The sequence below is a fragment of the Podarcis filfolensis genome (assembly GCF_964270895.1).
Source record: "Podarcis filfolensis genome assembly, chromosome: 1".
NCBI classification, from domain to species: domain Eukaryota; kingdom Metazoa; phylum Chordata; class Lepidosauria; order Squamata; family Lacertidae; genus Podarcis; species Podarcis filfolensis.
The window spans coordinates 70,632,884-70,650,667 of record NC_139604.1 but is presented as its reverse complement, the minus strand read 5'-3'; the positions used below and the strand labels follow the sequence as shown (position 1 = coordinate 70,650,667).

The window sequence follows — 17,784 nt, the reverse complement described above, 5'->3', positions numbered from 1 at the left end:
CATGTAACCATACATAACAAGGAAAAGTACAGTGGTACCTCGGGTTAAGAACTTAATTCGTTCTGGAGATCCGTTCTTAACCTGAAACTGTTCTTAACCTGAAGAACCACTTTAGCTAATGGGACCTCCTGCTGCCGCCGCGCAATTTCTGTTCTCATCCTGAAGCAAAGTTCTTAACCCGAGGTACTATTTCTGGGTTAGCAGAGTCTGTAACCTGAAGCGTCTGTAATCTGAAGCATCTGTAACCCGAGGTACCACTGTATGTTTATTTGAACTGTACGTTCAACTGAAATTAATGTGACTCCCATGTAAGTATGGAAGAAATAGGATGAAAATAGCACAGAAGGGAAAATATCCCCAGCTTCAGCTTTTCCTATTGCAGGACTATAGTGTAGGGATGGGGAACCAGTCAGTGTAGACAGGGATGAGCCAGGGATGTTGTTGGACTCCAACTCCCATCATTTCCATTCAGTCCAATGACGTCTGAATGGAAACAAGTCCCACCATCCCTGGCTCTGACAATACTGTTGATGGAAAAATAAATAAAGGAGAATTCCTGGATGCCAAAATCCAAGTCTGGGGCAAGTACTCATTGGTGAGAGAACTCCAGTCTACATGACCTCAGCATGTAGAGAGGGTTGAGCTGGTGACTCCAGTTCGGCTTCACAGCTCTCAAAGCCACTCTTTTGAGTTCCTATACCAACCAAGCTCACTTTGTAACTAAGCTAAGGTTTACTGCCTGTGCAATCATTCTGAAACACATGAATCTGGCCTTTGGGGGAATTTGTAAGTACAATAATTTTTAACCTTACCATATGTGTGCTCTTTTCCTATGCTGGGGGGAAGAGGGAAACTTGGGAAAGAAACTGTTTTAGGGGGGCTTTTGGAACTCACTTGGAGGGGCATACTGTAAAGGTCAAACAGCCTCTATTTCCATGCTTTACTTTGCTGCCTATGTTGTGACTTTGCATATCTGTTGGGGATTCCTTGGCCTCCAGGAATTCTCCCTTTTTATAATTTTTCCCTTCAACCAACAAATACTAAGTGAGCTGGGTGGGCTCTTTTTAAGTCAGCTTCCTAGTTCTGATGAGTTTTAACCCCAGCAACCTCAAGGTGGCCGCAGGTGTCCCCCCCCCCCCTGTAGTGGAGGCGAAGCTGCACCTGCTGACATTCTCCCTTCCATAGACCCCCCTCCCCCTTGCAAGGCCCCTGTACTCAGAACTAAGCCCCACTGAAACCAACGGGGCTGACTCTCGAGTAAGCGTACAGAACCCCCCTCTAACCAGCAGGCTAAGCTTGCTGCTGCACGCAGGAGTCCAGAAGCAGCAGCCCGAGGCTCGAGCCCCATAACTGCGGTCCGCGCGTCTCCCTCCGCCCCGGAGCAAGGCCGGCGGGACTCCCCCTCGCCCGGGACCCGCGTCCAGGCGCCACGCTCCTCTCCGAGTGGGGAATCACGTGGGGACCCTCGCGGCCGCCTGGCCCCGTCTCGGGAGCCAATTGGTGCACGTGCCGCGAGGGGGCTTGGAGGCGCCTAGGAGCCCGAGCGCGCGCAGCAGGGACGCGGCTGCTTAAAAGGGCTGCGCGGAGAGAAAGGCAGCCGCGCGTTCTTCCGCGGCAGCGGCAGCGCCGCCGGACCTCACCGGGCAAGGTTAGTCGCGTCGCGCCCGCCTTTTGGGGCGCAAAGCCGGGCTGGCTGGGCAGAAACCGACGTCGAGCTCTCTGCCTGCCGCGGGCGGGGGGGCTTTGCAACCCCCTAGCGAGTCCCTTGGGGTGGGGGACTGGGACTGGGGAGAGGGAGTCTTCTGTCGCTGCTGCCTCAGGTGTGTTGCATAGGCTTGTTTCACTGGCCGCCTAACTTTCTTTCGCAAACTTAAAGCGTAGCTTCTCTTCTCTTCTCTCTCTTTTTTTTTTTTTTTTTGCGGGGGAGGTGAGATAGTTCTTAAACTACGGAACTCGCTGCCACAGCATGTCACGACAGCCACTAACCTGGATGGCTTTTAAAAGAGGAGGATGAGGCAAATTGATGGAGGTGGAGGCTATTAGCCGTGATGGCTCTGCCCTGCCTTCGTGGGCAGAGGCAATAACGCTGCTTGAATGCCAGTTGCTGGAAACCACAGGAGGTGGGGGGGGGGAGTGTTCTGGTGCTCAGGTTTCCCACCTGGTTGGCCACTGTGAGAACAGGATGCTGGACTGGGTGAGCCACTGACCCGATCCACCAGGCTCTTCTCATGTTCTTGTGTCTGCAATGGGGGGAGGTGGAACCTCTTTGCTTCTTCTTAATGGATTGTGCTGCTCAGCACATTTTTAAAAGAGGTAAATTTCCATTGAAAACAGAGTATCTTATTTCTGAATGTCTTGGGGTTTTTAAAACAACTTGCAGTGCGATACTAATTGTGCTTGGAGCAAATCCCATTATTTCCAGTTAGACTCAAGAGTGCAATCCCATATTCTGAAGTTAGCCCTGCTGAGTTCAATTCCCAAGTACTTGGGGATCCAATCCTGCACGTACTGACTTGGAAGTTCCATTTTCAGAGGGGGGAAATGCCTGGGATCAGACTGCAGTTTCAGAGTTAGTGTTTTAAGATTGCAGCCTCACTGGAATGTAAGGTCCTGAGATAAGCACTACATTTATTAAAGGGAAATGTCCTGGGAGGTGCTTTGTACCAGGGCACACTATGTACCCAGCACTGTCTCTGGCTGGCAACAGTTCTCCAAAATCTCTGAGCAGACAACCTTCACATCACCTGTGATCTTTTATTTTAACTCGAGGTGCCAAGGGTAGAAGTTGACTTTCTGCATGCAAGCGCAGTACTGTGATCCTCCCCTTCCTTAGTCTTTGGAAACATTTGCCCTTAATTCCAACTGTGTAGGACAGTGAAGGGAGGCATGCTTTGCACATGCTCAGAGGCACATGAAGGGGTGAGCAGAGCTGGGCCTGCTGCCCCTCCCCAGTCTTCACTCTGGTGAAGGTGTGAATAGAGCCTACCTTGCATACAAGTTGCTTGCTTATAGATCCTCTCAATGAGATTGGGAACCCTGCAGGAGATGGGGTTTCTGGTCATTTATCCAGAGCAGGAATAGCCAACATGGTGTATTCCAGATGTTGCATACTACAACTCCCGTGATCTTTGACCACTGCCCATTGTGACTAGGGCTGATGGGAGTTGTAGTACTAAAAAAAAATGGAGGACATCATGTTGACTACATCTGAAACAGAGCTGGCTCTGTTCTGACCTTTAGCAGACTCTGTGCATGTAGGGGATGTGGACAGCAGGGACAGTTTTTGCATGCACCCTCCTTCTCTCTCTCTCTCTCTCTCTCTCTCTCTCTCTCTCTGACACACACACACACACACACACACACACACGGTATCTTAACTGGACTAGGCCATATTTTCATGCCTACTCCAAGCAGCTGGTTCTTGGACTTGAGGTATGATGCTATTCAGAAGTAAATCCTGCTGTTTTCCGTGAGTCTTGTAAGCATGCAGTCTTTTGTAAACCGCTTTGAGGTGTATAAATAAATTAAAGGTTCTAATCTTGAATTCCATTCATCCCCAGCTCATTGAAACTTTGGCTGTAATGAAAGTAAACATCTGGGGCTGACTGAGGCATAAATCTTAATGCCAAAAGATGCAATCTATAATATAATCCCAGCAGTATGCTCCTTATGGCTGCAATCCTATACTTGCTTACCTGGGAGGAAGCTTGACTGAACTCAATTGAACCTACTTCTGGGTAGGCATGTAAATCAGGCAGGCTGCCAGGTAAATGCCTCGGCGTTGTTGTTTTTTAAAAAAGTGCTTTTTTTGTATTAAACCGTCAGTCTTTTGCATAGGTAAGAATGCACTCTTACCCTCTGTGTTAGTCTACTCTATACTTTCAAGCATATCACACTAGGAGCTGTGGGCCTGCAGCATCCTGGGATATGTGTGTGATGAGCTGAATATTATTATTATTATTATTACTATACCATCCTATACCTGGTGGTATATAAAACCACAAAACACATAATCAAAATGCACTAACTGCCTGAGCACATCAATCTTTAACAAGTATCCTATGCAGACACAACTTAAGGCTTGAGTTTGACAGAAGCTGACGAGCGTTTGAAACTAGTCACTTTGAGCCTTTGTCTTTTTTTTGGTCATCCATTGCAAATGGGTTCAGAGTTGTCAAGAAGTCAAAGCATTGCAACAAAATCAGCTGCACAAGCTGGAAGTATGTTTTACATTTAATTGCACTGGAGCTTTCTTCCCAGTACATGTACTTGGGCTCTTGGACTTAATGTGGATTTAGCCCAGTCCTCTCTATGTTCACCTTGAAGTAAATCTCACTGTGTCTAGCATGGCTTATACTGGAATACGGGTAACCAGGAATTGTGTTTGAGTAGCTATTGAGTTTCACTCTTGGGGGAATATAGCAGGGTTCCTGGATTACACAGAGCTTTTCTTTAGATTGTTGGCTAACGTAGTTCAAAAATATTTGGATGTCCTATAATGGTTGACAGGCAACTTCAAGGCCTACAAATGGTTTTTGATTTCTAGGGTAAAAAGTGTTGTTTCTTCTTTTGGAACACAAGGCAATAGATACCAATGGTATGATTTAAATGGCAACATGGAAGTCTGGCTGAAGCATGGATGACTAGAAATGGGAACCATATATTCTGCGATGCACTCTTGGGGTCTTGTAAAGTTGATGTCTTTTAAAGATTTGTCGTCTTTTTGGGATTTATTATTTCTCTTACCCAAAACATATTACTTTGATCTCACAAGCTTTGTGTCTTACTGCTTTGCTGTAAGATAGTAGCTTCATAGCAGCTGAGAAATGCAGATTTAAGTGTCACTGTTAGTTTATTTGCAATGATGAGAGTGGCCATCTCCTATACTTGAGAGACACTCTGCGCAAAAGGAAAATGTTGCTATGAGACAGAAGCATTGTTACTCCAAAAAATATTCTCTGGAGTCTGTGGTTCCATAAAGGACCGGTTGAGAGCCACTGAAGTCAGGGGGGCTTCCTAATAAGTAAATAAAACTGCAAAACTATCCCCGCCTCCTGGGAGCGAGCCTCACTGAATTCAATGACTTACTTCTGAGTAGATCAGGTTAAGATTGCTGGGTAAGTCAGTGCATTTTCTGGTGTGGATGGGTACGCATTTCTACTGAAAGTTTGGTATTGCAATGAAATGGTTAAAGGCTGTAGAAGATGGAGTGAGGCCTCAATTCAGTTCTTCCTTACTTGTGTGCTGTATAGGTCATAGCAAAGGTGACTAATCTGTAGACCTCCACAAGTTGTCGGACTCCAGCTCCCATAAGCCACAGCAAGCAAAGCCGGTGGTCAGGTATGATGGAAGTTGGAACCACACAACACCTAGAGGGCCAGAGGTTAGCCACCACTGCACGATATTGATACATGATAAAATCAGAAGTTGTTGTTACTAAATTGTCACTTCTGACATTCTTGAGGCTGGAAAATATATACCTGGAGCTAGGCTGAATAGGCACATTAAAACATTCTCTTAGCACTTAAGATTTCAGGGGGTTGTGTGTATGTGTGTGTCAGCCCCAAGCAATTAGTACCATGTTGTTATCAATTAAGAATTTGATATATTTTTCCATCTCATCTAATAAAATGGGGAAGCCACACTTGCCCTGCTTTGGGGGGGGGGGGCGTTCGACTCACCTTCAGAATGAAGCAGGAAGCTACTGATTTTCCACCCATCCCCCTTTTATTTTTTATTTTTTTTAAAAAAGCATACTTCTCAGATGAAATAGAGGTTTTTTGAAACATCAGTCTGCTCTGCTGTTTTCCAAAGAAACTCCTAATTGCATTTCTAATTGATGTTGTGGATTACAATTTGGTTGTAATATATCTGAAGAGACTAGGTTTTTGTGTTGTGGTCAAGAGAATCATATTCCACATTTTTGAAAGATGACTTCTGCATCCCTTGAGGTAAAGTCTGCTGGAAAAATTATAACTGTTGGTTTTTGCTGTATTGATAGTACATAAGCTGAGGAGGCAAACACTGGCATTCTAGATTGCATGAGGTGAAGTCTATTTACAGGGAAAGTGCTTTTCACCATAGTTTGGTTCTGGAAATGGAAGTTGTAGGGCAGTGCAAAATCTCGGCTTAAGACCAAACTCATTATAGATATTGCACAAGATTAGTATTAGAGGCTGTTTTTATCACAGTAGCCTTACTCAGATCAACAAAACTGTGCATAGAATTGCTTTGAAGTGGACTCTTGTGTTTTCAGATGTTGATAATACTCTGTAATTCTCAGTCATGTAACAGGATTTGTGGATCAAGGACCCTTGAAGTGGTTTTTTTTTTTTAAAAGTGCTTAATTGAAACCACGTCATGAAGTGTTTGTGCTTTCTACCTAATCTGTAGCTAACTAGTTAATACAATTTGCCTTAAAATCCCTGGCCCAACAGTGCTGTTGGGAAGGTTACAGTACTGGTGCTTTTGTTTTTTAGCCAGACTTTGGCTCCTGGATAATATTGTGGTCACTGGACAGTGTGAATGGAAATAGGATTAAAAGTAGTCCCTAATCTGTTAGTTTATGGTGCACCAACTCACTTTGGGCCTTTCCCGTAGATCGGTTTCTATCACAACGAATGTATGTATGTTTCTGAGTTGCACAGAATCCAGGTTTTTCTTATTCCCATGTAAGAAAGCACTTCTGTTTAGGCGACATCTCCTATTCCTAGCATTCAGACAGCCACCTATTGTCACTGGGGAAAATGCATTCCTTTCTTCAGCTGGTGGGACCATTCTCATTGGGAGTGCTGTCTGAAATGTGAGCCTGAAATGACACTATTGGAAGATGCTTGTAATTGGCGACTTAAGAGCTACCACAACTTCTCCTCCACTAATGCTGCCCTCATCCTATCCCATGTTGGTGTTCCCCAATGCTTGGTCTGCATGGGAATTGAAGTGGAGACTGAGAAGTCCTGTGGAAAATGTCAGCATAATTTCAGCTCCAGTGTGAGTTCACTCCATACAGAATGAATGTGTGTGGTCCAGTCTTTCTTTAAAACATTTCGAATGAAAATTCCTAGGGCAATTAAAAACACAGCTCAGGAAGCACAGCTACGGTATTCAGTAAAACAGTTTGCAACTGTTAAATACAGTGCTAAAACAAAAACACACCAGATGTTAAAAGGCTGGGAAAATATTTGCTGAGTGCTAAAAAGTTGTTGGCATAGGTACCAGGCGAGTTTTCCTAGGGCGGGATTTCACAAGCAGGCAACACAACCAGAGAGGCCCTCTCCTCTGTTGCCATCCACTACACTTCGCATGAGAAGTTTAAGGCAGCCATTGCTGACCTGGTGCTGATGATTTGGCTGCAACTCCCATCAGCCTCAGCCAGTGGTTGGTTTAAGAAAACGGAGTAGCAGTACCTTCTTCCTATTCAGGGAAGCTTCAAGTATCTTGCCAGCTTCTCTACCTCTCTTCCTCATCCCCCCCCCCCCATTCCACCTTTACATGTTATTATGCTCATGTATTCTGCCTTACAGCTGAAAAAAAAACAGGAAGGGATATTTGATGCTGGAAGAGATGGATGCATTATTGAAGCATGGGCATAGCCAAGGGGGGCAAGGGGGCAGGGGCCCCCCAGATCAAGTGAAACAATAAAAATACTTAACAAACTAAGGTTCTGCCCCCACCCCAGCATAAATCCTTGCTGTGCCCATATTTTGGAGCATGACCAGACCTCTTCACGTCACCTAGTTGCTGCAGATACCAACCCTCCTGGAAACAGTTTTCTTGGGCATAGCAAATGGGTGGAATGTGTCAGAGGCGCCAAGCGTGTCAAGCATTCTCCCGCTGTGGTCTGGGATGTTCATGGAGGTTGCCCCAGTCATGTCTGACATGGTCCAGAGGTGATGAAAATACCATTTGTTTCGCCATGCAGAAGAATTGGGGAAGCAGCCCTCTGAATCAGGTATGCACAAAGAAGCTTGATGGACATGGCTTTGTGCATCACTGGAGTTCATCGCGGATTCCACTTTGCCCAAGTCTGGAGTGGACTGTAGAAGCCAAAGTGGTATGGAACCATTCTGCTCTCCACCTAAACTTTGCATATCTTGCCAAAACTAGCAGTGCTGGATTTAGGGCACAGGACGTTAAGCCGAAGGGGTGCAAAATAATAATAATAATAATAATAATAATAATAATGCTGCCAATACAATATTACCAAAGTCCACCCCAGAAACTAGGAGCCCAGTGAGTTTGGCAAGATCTTAAATTCAGATTGCATCATTGCATACCATACTCGTTGGCTTTGGCAGTAACTAGTTCTTGCCTACACATGGAATTATTTTAATGTTGTAGACATAGATCTTCAATATTAATAGGGAATGATTCATCCACACTAATTATGCCTTTATACAACCCACTGGAGTGCGTGTGTTTGTGTGGCTGAGTTTTTCTTGGATTTTTTTTTTAGCTAAAAACTGATTAATCTTGAGGCTTTAGTCATTTTGATTACCATGATCAGCTGAGCTCTGAATGCAGAATGAATCTGCCTGTAGATTCTGAGGAGTTTCTGTGATGGCATTTGCTCAGTTTACTCTTCTAATTGCATTATTTAGGAACCTTCAAGGAAGTGGTGCATTTCTTTAGTTTGCTGAGGGGGTGGAGTCGGTGTGTGGGTGTGTGTCACTGAGCATCCTTGGTTGCAAAGTTGCTAGTTCTCAGATGGGTGTCTGTATCTCGACTATGCAAAGCATATGTTTGAACCTAAAGCTGTGTTAGTGCAATAAGCACGCTAAATGATAACATATGCTTAGGAATCTGCAATCAGCATGCTCTCAGCTGACTCATTGCACTAAGACTTTTTGATGAATTATACTAATGGTAAATTGTCAACTAAAGCTTTCTAATGGTACCTCTTCCCAGAAATTATATGAAGCAAATCAGGTTTGTTGAAGAGATAAGAGACTGGCATTAAGGGAAGATCTTGGAAACATTAACTTGTGCCTTTTGAAGCATTGTACATTAGCAAATGAGATGCACATTGAGAGCTAAATAGTGTTCTTTCCTAGTTGAGTTTCCCTCATTATCCAATGTAGATTTGCAGTTTGGTTGTTTTGACTTCATTGAAATCCGGATTTGATGTTAATTGGTCTGATTAATTATCTTTCAATGTAATCAGTGCAAGTCCAAGGCTGATTTGCATAGCCATTAATCCTGTTTAGAAAGAGAAAGTGCAGGGCTCACTGAATATAAATGGCAAGTATGCACAACATAAAGTGTGCATCCATTATACCTGAAATGTGCTGTTACACGCTTTACGCACCTCATGTCTTCACAGAAATGAAAGCTACAAGTAGTACATTCAAATACTACACATCTTCTGATATTTGTTGCTAAAGTTTATATTTGTACTGTTAAAATTTCAAAAGACACTGAGATCTTGGAGTACTTAAAATGGCCAGATTATCATTCTTATTTTTTTTGGGGGGGGGGGACCACTCCTCTTTAGAAGACTAAATGTTGAAAGAAGGATTTATACAAATCAGCAAGAATACTGAAATATAGAATGAATATAAATTAGATCAAGGAAAGTTCATTCAATTCAATACTTTCTCTTAATATAGTTATGGTTGGTATCTGACTAAGCTACGCTTAGAGTAGACTAGTTGAAACAGAGTCACAGAATCAGCGTTGGATGGCACCATGAGGGTCATCAAGGCCAACCTCCTGCAATGCAGGAATTTTTTTGCCCAACGTGGGGCTCAAACCCATAACCCTGAAATTTATAGTCTCATGCTCTACCGACTGAGCTATCTCTCTGAGTTAGTCATAACTAGCTTGCACGCTCCTTAAGTTAGGGGCCACTGACCTTTTGGGGCCTGTGGTCGTATTTGCAAACCAGGGGAAACTGCAATGGGCATGACATGCAACTTTCCTCTCCCTAGCAATAATCCCCATTGAAAGTGCCTCTGTGCAAAATTAGTGGGGCGGGGAGTGTTCTGTTGGTTAAGGATGCATAATTTACTTGGGGAACAAGACCTTGGGAGAACCAAGAAGGCTTTTGCAAGCAGCTATGTGCCTGTGAATGCTGTTAGCAAGCCATATAAATTGTTTCAGTATGGTATACGTAAAGGGATTCCACAGTTTGATAAACTCAGTAACAGTGCTTAAGGTCTATAAAGTACAATTGTAGTAACTTTGTCCATAAGCCTCGTGCCACATCCTTGGATTGTAAGTAATCTTGCCGGCCTGTGGTATAATTTTATACAACAAATAATTGGGATACTACTATTACTGCCCCCTTCATGGATCACTGCCTTGCCGTAGCGAAGGGGCTTGAATAACTCAGAGAAGCTATGAGCTATGCCGTGCAGGGCCACCCAAGATGGACAGGTCATAGTGGAGAGTTTTGACCAAATGTGATCCGCCTGGAGCAGGAACCGGCAAGCCACTCCAGTATCCCTGCCAAGAAAACTCCATGGACAAAGACAGCAGGCATATAAAAGTTATGACGCTGGAAGATGAGCCCCTCAGGTCGGAAGGCGTCCAACATGCTACTGAGGAAGAGCGGAGGACAAGTACAAGTAGATTCAGAGCTGATGAAGCGGCTGGGCCAAAGCCGAAAGGACGCTCAGTTGCGGATATGCCTGGAAGCAAAAGGAAAGTCCAATGCTGTAAAGAAAAATATTGCATAGGAACCTGGAATGTAAGAACCATGAACCTTGGTAAGTTGGATGTGATAAAAAATGAGATGGCAAGAATAAATATTGACATTCTGGGCATCAGTGAACTAAAATGGATGGAAATGGGCAAATTCAGTTTGGATGACCATCATATCTACTACTGTGGGCAAGAATCCCGTAAAAGAAATGGAGTGGCCCTCATAGTCAACAAAAGAGTGGCAAAAGCTGTACTGGGATGCAATCTCAAAAATGATAGAATGATCTCGATACGAATCCAAGGCAGACCTCTTAACATCACAGTAATCCAAGTTTATGCACCAACCACTGGTGCTGAAGAAACTGAAATTGACCAGTTCTATGAAGACTTACAACACCTTCTAGAAATGACACCAAAGAAGGATGTTCTTCTCATTATAGGGGATTGGAATGCTAAAGTAGGGAGTCAAGAGATAAAAGGAACAATTGGCAAGTTTGGCCTTGGAGTTCAAAACGAAGCAGGGCAAAGGCTAATAGAGTTCTGCCAAGAGAACAAGCTGGTCATCACAAACACTCTTTTCCAACAACACAAGAGACGATTCTACACCAGGACATCACCAGATGGGCAGCATCGAAATCAGATTGATTATATTCTCTGCAGCCAAAGATGGAGAAGCTCTATACAGTCAGCAAAAACAAGACCTGGAGCTGACTGTGGCTCAGATCGTCAGCTTCTTATAGCAAAATTCAAGCTTAAACTGAAGAAAGTAGGAAAAACCACTGTGCCGGTAAGATACAATCTAAGTCAAATCCCTTATGAATACACAGTGGAAGTGAGGAACAGGTTTAAGGATTTAGATTTGGTGGACAGAGTGCCTGAAGAACTATGGATGGAGGCTCGTAACATTATACAGGAGGCAGCAACTAAAACCATCCCAATGAAAAGGAAATGCAAGAAAGCAAAGTGGCTGTCCAACGAGGCCTTACAAATAGCGGGGGAGAGAAGGCAAGCAAAATGCAAGGGAGATAGTGAAAGATACAGGAAATTGAATGCAGATTTCCAAAAAATAGCAAGGAGAGACAAGAAGGCCTTCTTAAACGAGCAATGCAAAGAAATAGAAGAAAACAATAAAATGGGAAAAACCAGAGATCTGTTCAAGAAAATTGGAGATATGAAAGGAACATTTCGTACAAAGATCACCATAATAAAAGACAAAAGTGGAAAGGACTTAACAGAAGCAGAAGACATCAAGAAGAGGTGGCAAGAATACACAGAGGAATTATACCAGAAAGATATGAATGTCTCGTACACCCCAGGTAGTGTGGTTGCTGACCTTGAGCCAGACATCCTGGAGAGTGAAATTAAATGGGCCTTAGAAAGCATTGCTAATAACAAGGCCAGTGGAAGTGATGATATTCCAGCTGAACTATTAAAAATTTTAAATGATGCTGTTAAGGTGCTACACTCAATATGCAAGCAAATTTGGAAAACTCAGCAGTGGCCAGAGGATTGGAGAAGATCAGTCTACATCCCAATCCCAAAGAAGGGCAGTGCCAAAGAATGCTCCAACTATCGCACAATTGCACTCATTTCACACGCTAGCAAGGTTATGCTTAAAATTCTACAAGGCAGGCTTAAGCAGTATGTGGACCGAGAACTCCCAGAAGTGCAAGCTGGATTTTGAAGGGGCAGAGGAACCAGAGACCAAATTGCAAACATGCGCTGGATTATGGAGAAAGCTAGAGAGTTCCAGAAAGACATCTACTTCTGCTTCATTGACTATGCAAAAGCCTTTGACTGTGTCGACCACAGCAAACTATGGCAAGTTCTTAAAGAAATGGGGGTGTCTGATCACCTCATCTGTCTCCTGAGAAATCTCTATGTGGGACAAGAAGCTACAGTTAGAACTGGATATGGAACAACTGATTGGTTCAAAATTGGGGAAGGCGTACGGCAAGGCTGTATATTGTCTCCCTGCTTATTCATCATGCGAAAGGCTGGGCTGGATGACTCCCAAGCCGGAATTAAGATCGCCGGAAGAAATATCAGCAACCTCAGATATTCAGATGACACAACCTTGATGGCAGAAAGTGAGGAAGAATTAAAGAACCTTTTAATGAGGGTGAAAGAGGAGAGCGCAAAATATGGTCTGAAGCTCAACATCAAAAAAGCGAAGATCATGGCCACTGGTCCCATCACCTCCTGGCAAATAGAAGGGGAAGAAATGGAGGCAGTGAGAGATTTTACTTTCTTGGGCTCCCTGATCACTGCAGATGGTGACAGCAGTCACGAAATTAAAAGACGCCTTCTCCTTGGGAGAAAGGCGATGGCAAACCTAGACAGCATCTTAAAAAGCAGAGACATCACCTTGCCAACAAAGGTCCGTATAGTTAAAGCCATGGTTTTCCCAGTAGTGATGTATGGAAGTGAGAGCTGGACCATAAAGAAGGCTGATCGCCGAAGAATTGATGCTTTTGAATTATGGTGCTGGAGGAGACTCTTGAGAGTCCTATGGACTGCAAGAAGATCAAACCTATCCATTCTTAAGGAAATCAGCCCTGAGTGCTCACTGGAAGGACAGATCGTGAAGCTGAGGCTCCAATACTTTGGCCACCTCATGAGAAGAGAAGACTCCCTGGAAAAGACCCTGATGTTGGGAAAGATGGAGGGCACAAGGAGAAGGGGACGACAGAGGACGAGATGGTTAGACAGTGTTCTTCAAGCTACAAACATGAGCCTGACCAGACTGTGGGAGGCAGTAGAAGACAGGAGTGCCTGGCGTGCTCTGGTCCATAGGGTCACAAAGAGTCGGACACGACTAAACGACTAAACAACAACAACTATTACTGCTGCTACTACTACTGCTGCTGCTACTACTACTACTACTATCTGCACCATTTTTCTTTCAATTCAGTGATGTAACCATGCATCTAAGGGGCATATCAGTTACCTCAGGAAGCATGTGATCTCAGTGTGCCATTTCCTGAGATAACAGTGAGGTGTGGCAGATGAGAGAGAGCTATGCTTAACCTCTTCCATGTCCACCATGAGGCCACCTCTCCCTTGGCCTCACTTCTGGTGCTGGAGTTCAGCTTGCAGGGGCACCTGTAAAATGACAGGTACATTCTCAGGAAAATATCAGTAGGTGGGGAAAGAGTTAATGGTATTCACTGACTCGCTCTGGAAAATACCCTCATGGTCACATTAGCCTTAGGATGTAAATAATAGAATTTGGAATCCTGTGTTTTCCTTGTGTAGGTTGGCCCCAACCATCTTGTACAATTTCAGTTTAGAAGCTATTTGTGTAAGTTGGTGGAAGAGATGTCATTGGCTGACACTGGTATAAACAGAAATGCATGCCACATCGCCTCTTTTTAAAGAAGCAATGAATTGAAAGAATTAATACTAATTGGAATGCATGCCAAGACTGACAACTATATCCACTCTGTTCCTAGCCTTCAAAGTGACATTACAGAGTACTCCACAAATAAATAATAACTATATTTTTGTCCATTTCATTCACATATTTGGGACATTTGCCAGCCTTTGAGACTTGCAGGCGTCATTATTCATGAATTGCTGTGTTGTGGGAAGAAGCTTGCCATGGCGGGTGTGTTGTATGGGTATTTATGGCCATTTATAGCTCGACACTGGTTCACTTTCATGAAATCAGATGTGCAGAATATCTTCTTTTGTTTGCCTTAAACCATAAGGAATCTCCAAACTTTCGGCCTCTGTCTCTCCTGCCATATAATGTGTGAGTTAAAGTCTGCCCTATTTCATGGAAATCGTTGTAACAGTTAATGAAGTGTGACACATTTATGTCGTGCTTTTCACCAAGTGTTACAATTTGTTGTTGCTTCAAGAAAATAAGAACATAATACTAAACTGTTAAGCTGGTCAAAATGTGCCTTAAGAACCAGATGCAGCATTTCCCAGCTAATTCAATTAGGTAGAGAGAGGGGCCATTGTATACATTGTGGCAACTTGTTGTCTCCCCCTCCCCTCTCTGCCCATGCTAGGACCAAAGGAACTTGTGAGGTAAAGGCTTGTTTGGCATAAGAAAAGTTTCTGGGGGACATAAACCAAGAGAAGAAAAGATAATCGGTCAGGTAAGCATTGGCCGTGAACAACTGCAGGGAATGAAAGGTGCAAAATGTACAGCTAGTTCCTGGGTTTCCCAGAAGACTTCCTTGGACTGGTTCATAAACAGAAATTTTGGTAGAGAAAAGAGGGGAAAGGTGTTGCTGATGAAGAACGCTGTCTTCAGTTTATTGAATTCATTCATATATATAATTTTTAAAGAGAGATGTTTACAAACTTAAAAGAGACACAAAGAAAGGTGAGTAGAGGAGAAAGGTAAGGAGTGGATGTCCTTACCAAGGATGCCAAAACAGAGGGGCTGAGTTGTAAACAGGCATTTATATTCAGTTAGGGCCACAAGCACACCAACTTGCTGTGCAAGCCTTGTTTTCTGGCTGGTGACAGAGGCCAGACTGTACTTCCTTCAGCTTCAGGAACAACTGTTAGTTGGCATGGAGTGTTCTTCTTTCTGGCAGGGAGGGGAGAAACTCACTGCCTGCTGCTGCTCCTTCCTTCCCTGGATGGATGGGGCTGGCCTGGCCTTCCCCTTGCCATGATGGCCTTCCAGGTGGCTGGAGGTGCAGCCTCCAAGAATGACTCTCAGCACTTTGAAATGGTCTTATGGGTGATGTGCTGTCCTTGTGGATTAAAGACACCAAAATGTTGCTATACTTTTACAAAGTGATGTTTCTGAGCAGCTAGAGACTCCCCACCCCCCACATCTTCTATATAAGAAGTAGATCAGTCTCCATAATAAAGGATTGAGTTGCAGCTGGATAATATTTTGTATAAGAATTTTCCCTCTACAATTAAGGACCTAAGTAAGCAACTTGCATTTTGAATGATGGGACTGGCTTTTTGTTTCTGTTATTCTCCCTTTTTCTCTGTGTGTGTGTCACAGGTGAGTATCTATGGTGATGATTTTTAAATGTTTGCTTTCCAAATCTGTCTTTTAGAGCACAGCTTCAGTCTTTCATAATTTTGACCGTTTCAAAGGAGTGTTGAAGGTTCTGCCTTTATCTCATGTTAATGTACCTTCAATAATTTTTGCTGAAGTAATAATTCTTAAAGATCTGCCCCTGGATCATTATTCTCCATTTCCTTCACAAATGATAGATGAAAGATCAGATAGTTTTGGGGGGTTTTTTAAGGAAATGATTCAAACTGGTGTTTTGCCTGAAATCAAGAATAGATAATCAAATGCTTCCTGACAGTAGTTTTGGGTACATCGTGGGCAATGGAAGGAAGTGATTCTCAGATTTATCTCTGATGGTGCTTCTTCTCTGTTGTAGTATCGTGATGGGCATAACACATTTTCTAGGTTGTCATCATGCTACTATTATAAAATCATAGAATCTTTTATGCTGCAGTCTGTAGTGTAATATGGATTATAAAGGTAAAGAGACCCCTGACCATTAGGTCCAGTTGTGACCGACTCTGGGGTTGCGGCTCTCATCTCGCTTTATTGGCCGAGGGAGCCGGCGTACAGCTTCCGGGTCATGTGGCCAGCATGACTAAGCCGCTTCTGGTGAGCAGAGCAGCGCACGGAAACGCCGTTTACCTTCCCACCTCAGCGGAACCTATTTATCTACTTGCACTTCGTGCTTTCGTGCTTTCGAACTGCTAGGTTGGCAGGAGCAGGGACCGAGCAACGGGAGCTCACCCCGTTGCGGGGATTCGAACCGCCGACCTTCTGATCTGCAAGTCCTAGGCTCTGTGGTTTAACCCACAGCACCACCCACATCCCTAATATGAATTATACTTGTCCCCAAAATGCAGAAAGCTATGAATGTAGATCTGGATCCCAAATGGGCTTTGCAGCCCCTTCTCTAGTCTAGCACCATTGTTTTATTTTAGCTTAATTAAAACAAAATTGTTAAAATGTCTAAGTTATACGCAAGTTAACATTTTTCGGGTTTTTAGAAGGTCCTTGGGCAGTGGGAAGAGGCGTAGCTCAGTGTTAAGAGCAAAATATCCCAGGTTCAAGCCTGCCTTCTGCAGGCAGTGCTAGGAAAGACTCCAGTCACTGGGAAAAATACTCCAGAGATTCACTGGCAGTTGGTGAACACTCACCTTCCCCACCCTCTGATCCCAGATGCTGTTGGACTACAGCTGTCATCATCCCCTGAGCACTTACTGGGGATGATGGGCATCGTAGTCCAACAACACCTGAGGACTCAAGGTTAGGGAAGCCTGGTGTAGACTGAGCTAGATGGAGCAATGGTCTGACTCGGTGTAAGACAGCTATCGTTCTCTGATATGGATGCATGTCTTTTGTTCACACAATGTGTTAAGTCACCTTCCTGACTTGGGACGAGGATACCTGAAAGACTGCTCATCTTTACATGTGCTTGCAGATACACTAAGATCTTCCTTAGTCCTTACATTGCTCTTTTATGTTGTGGTGGCTTAATGTTCTCATTTTGACCATCTTGATTTATTGTAAATTTAACTTTTTGTAGGCTTCTTTGGGGGGGTGTTTGCAAGATTGAGCCCTGCAGCAGCTGCTACTTAAATCTTTTTTATTTATTTACGTAAGGGAGAGGAGCGGTGTTGAAAGCATAGGTGGAATTCAGCATAGTGCTAAGTGGGGTATGTGGACAGGGAACAAAGTTTGTTTACATGACAAGTTCTCCCCTTTCTCCCCCCCCCCCGCCTGACACAGCACCTAAACCTGTTTTGTGGGTTTCCATGGGGCAGGTTGCATGGGGCAGATTTGCATGGGGCAGGTTGGGAGACAGGTTGTGCGAGCACAACTTAGTTGAATCCTGCCCCAAATGTTTAACCTCCATTGTGTTTAGTTTGGTCCTTCTTAAAGGTCCTGAGTAGAGCTCTTCAAGCAAACAAACAAAGAAATCATGTAACTAAAATTTGTTTACTTCATCTACAGTGTGGTTGGTGCTGTTGATCCTAATATATATGTATGTTGCTTTTATTGGTGTGCATTGTATGCATTAAAGTGTATCAGTATCTCCTGCGTGCATAACACAGTGGAAGATCTCCGGTGGCTAAGAACTTCAGGCATGTCAGGCATGCTGTTGATAAACTGCTCTATAT

At 43.9% G+C, this 17,784-nt stretch overlaps 1 protein-coding gene across 2 annotated transcripts in view; it reads left to right on the top strand.

Annotated features, from left to right (window-relative positions):
* The first annotated feature begins 1,503 nt into the window (after positions 1-1,503).
* The window catches only part of PPFIBP2 (PPFIA binding protein 2), a 107,317-nt gene continuing 91,036 nt past the window's right edge, over positions 1,504-17,784 (top strand). For both annotated transcript variants that reach the window (XM_083598023.1, XM_083598017.1), the window contains exon 1: positions 1,504-1,648. The gene's annotated coding sequence lies outside the window, so the exon portion shown is untranslated. The remainder of the gene's footprint in view (positions 1,649-17,784) is intronic.